Source organism: Zingiber officinale, chromosome 6B (assembly GCF_018446385.1).
Source record: "Zingiber officinale cultivar Zhangliang chromosome 6B, Zo_v1.1, whole genome shotgun sequence".
Classification (NCBI taxonomy): domain Eukaryota; kingdom Viridiplantae; phylum Streptophyta; class Magnoliopsida; order Zingiberales; family Zingiberaceae; genus Zingiber; species Zingiber officinale.
Window position 1 is genome coordinate 31786603 of NC_055996.1, and position 3338 is coordinate 31789940.

The 3338-nt window shown below is 44.8% G+C and overlaps 1 pseudogene; it reads left to right on the forward strand.

Moving 5' to 3' along the window:
- Positions 1 to 2838: 2838 nt before the first annotated feature.
- On the forward strand, positions 2839 to 2910 carry LOC121993391 (annotated as a pseudogene).
- Positions 2911 to 3338: the final 428 nt, after the last annotated feature.

The window sequence follows — 3338 nt, forward strand, 5'->3', positions numbered from 1 at the left end:
ACTCATTTTCATTACCTTCATCACGTGCCACACTTTTTCCTTTGCCTTTTGAAGTAGAAGCCTTCCCTATGCCTTTGTCGCCTCTTGGTGCATCTTCTTCGCCAGATCCACCGCTTCCTCGATGAAGTCTCTTCAAGATCTGTGACATGGTGCATGGTTTTGAAGAGTTTCTTGTGGAAATGGGTCTTGAGGGTGGAAGAGGAGGAGAAGGAAGGAAAAATAGGGAAGTTTCTTCTCTCTTTCCGGATTTGTGGCTTGAAGAAGTGTTAGATCTAGATGTAGATCTAAGCAAAAGTGAGCTCTAGAGGTGGGAAATCAGGGCTTGATAAGGTGAAATAGAGAGGAGAAGGCTTTTGGGAGAGAAGGAGATGGGAATAGGGTTTTTTTGGAGGGGTGGGCGGTGCACACGGGCAAGAGCACGACCGTGTCTTATAGACACGGCAGGGTTAGGTAGGGCTCTGCAAGGTCGTGTCGATTGGCATGGCCTCCTCTGTTCTCCCTTCTGCCAAGGCCGCATGGCCGTGCCAGTTGGCATGGCCCAATCCTTCTTGTTCTCTGGACAAGTCTCACGGTCGTGCCAATCGGTACGACCCGAGTCATCTCCTTCTCTGGCAGTCTCGCACGACCGTGACATGTGGCACGGCATGTGTCCTTCTTTCCTCTGCATAGGTCACACGACCGTGCAAGGTTGCATGGCCCGTGGTCTCCCTCTTTCTATTGGCTTCGCATGGTCGTGTGGGATCACACGACCGACTCCTTTAGGCTCACGGTGACATGCCCTTCGCTCTTTCGGTACCTCTGACGCCTCCATGCCCATGAAATGCTCACGGCCATCTCATGGAGGCTCTGCACATCCTGAAAATGAATATCCAAAAAAATAAAGAAACAATAAAAATGCTCCACTAAACTCACCAAAATAGAACAACGAACTATAACGAAAAAAAAACCCTTGGGTTGTCTCCCAAGAAGCGCTTTGTTTAGGTCTTTAACTCAACCCCATTTCAGTTAATGCAGACTAAACCCGTGGAAGCACGGCTCTCCTCCTAGGGTTAATGCTCCAGTCTGCACCTTCAGTTTCGCTCGTGCATGACAAATGTATTTTTTGTTGCTCATTGGAGGGAACTCTCATGGAAAGTGCACTCCTCGACTTTGTGTATGTTGATCTTGCTAGAATTGCCTTGACAAGAGGGGTTACAGATGGAGGAATCAGATAAATCAAACTTGATCTTTTATTTGCCGATCTCCAAGGATAACCTGTGACTTTTTACATCAATGATGGCTCCAGCTGTGGCAAGGAATGGTCTTCTAAGGATGATCAGTATCTTGGGGTCTTCCTCCATATCCAAGATAATGAAATCTGTGGGAACTATACATCCATCCACTTCTATTGGCACGTCTTCCACTATTCCCATTGGGTATCTGCATCAATGGTCTGCTAATTGCAGTGTCATAGTGGTCAGTTTAATGTTCTGGAGGCCCAGTTTCTTATATAAAGAGCACGGAAGTACGCTAACGCTGGCCCCCAAGTCACAGAAAGCTCTCGGTTTGAGTTCAAAACCAATTTTGTATGGTATGGAGAAACTTCCTGGATCCTGAAGCTTTGGTGGAGAATTTGCCATAAGGAGAGCGCTGCAATTCGCTATTAATGCTACGGTCTCGAAGTCGCCCTTCTGCCTCCTGTTAGATAAAATACCTTTTAAGAACTTTGTGAACTTCAACATTTGGTGCAGTGCATCTATCAGTGATACTTATATGCAAATTTCCTTGATCTTCTTCAGGAAGCGGTTGAACTCTTCATCGTTCTGGGAGGTTATCAGTTTCTAAGGGAAAGGAATCGTCTGATTTTATGGGGGAACTTGAAGAATTTCTTCAACCTTTTTAGTAGCCTCCTCTCCATCCATGTTTTGAGTCTGATTGGGCATTAGGAGAGAGGGCTCCTTCTCTGAGTCAGGTTCCTTCTGAGTAATGATTTGGGGGTCTCCCACAATACGTCTGCTCCTCAGCTCAATGCGGTTGCAATGTTCCACTGGATTTATATCTGGCTTCCTTGGAAATGTTCCTTGTGCTCTTGAGATAGATTGGGCTATCTAGGCTATTTGGCTGTCTTGCATATTTTGATGCTTCTCAAAATTTTCCATTCTTTGAGTTAACAGCTTGATTTCATTCTTCATCTCCTTTTGCTCTGAGAGAGCTTCTTCAAGCATCTTTTCAATTCTGGACAATTATGAAGGTTGCTGTTGAAAAGTTTTTTATCCAGCTAAGTAGTTCTGCTGTCCAGGTTGATAGCTCTGTTGTCCAGGTTGATAGCTTTGTTTTGCTGGCCCTTGATCCTGATTGTTCCGGTATGAGAAGTTTGGGTGGTTCCTCCAACCTGGATTGTATGTATTGGAGTACGGATTATTTTGCCTTTGGTTGTTGCTGACTATTGCATCACACTGCTCAAGTTGGTTTATCTGTGCTTGTATTGGCCCTAAGGGGCAAGTATCTTGAGCATGATCCGTACTTCCGCAGGTTTCGCAAACACAAACTATCATATTGGCCGTGTTGTTGTTGTTTCCCATGGCCTTAAACTTCTTGGTTAGAGCGTCCAGCTTTGCAGACATGAGTGTGACTACATCTACGTCGAATTTCCCTGATGCTTTTATTGGGTTCCCTGAGAAAGAACAACCATATCTTTCTGATGCCCACTGATGGTGATTGTGTCCCACATTCTCTATGATCTCTTCAACTTCATCAAGGCTCTTGTTCATCAGTGCTCCTCCTGCTGCAAAATCGAGGGATACCTTCTTGTGATAGTTGATTCCAATATAGAAGGTGTGTAGAATCAACCATTTCTCGATGCCATGATGGGGGCACTATCTCAGCATACTCTTGAATCTTTCCCAGGCTTCAAATAATGATTCTAAGTCTACCTATTTGAAGCTTCCGATCAAGTTCCTCATGTGGGCAATTTTGCTTGGAGGATAGAATTTTTCCATGAATTTCTGCTCACACTACTCCCAAGATGTAATGCTATTTACTGGAAGGGAATTTAGCCACTGCTTGGCTCTGTCTTTCAGGGAGAATCCGAAGAGCAATAACCTTACTAATTCTAGAGGGACTCCATTCACTTTCATGGTGTCGCATATCTCGTAGAAAAGTTCCAAGTGGTGGTTTGGATCATCAAGCGGTCCTCCTCCGAATTGATTCTGCTGAACCATGTGAATTACTGTAGGCTTGATCTCATAGTTGTTAGTTTCGATTGGCAGTCGAGTGATGTTAGACCGAACCTCTCGTGCATAAGGTGTTGCATAATCCTTCAACAATTTATCAGTTATCTCTAAAGATTCCTGTGCTGC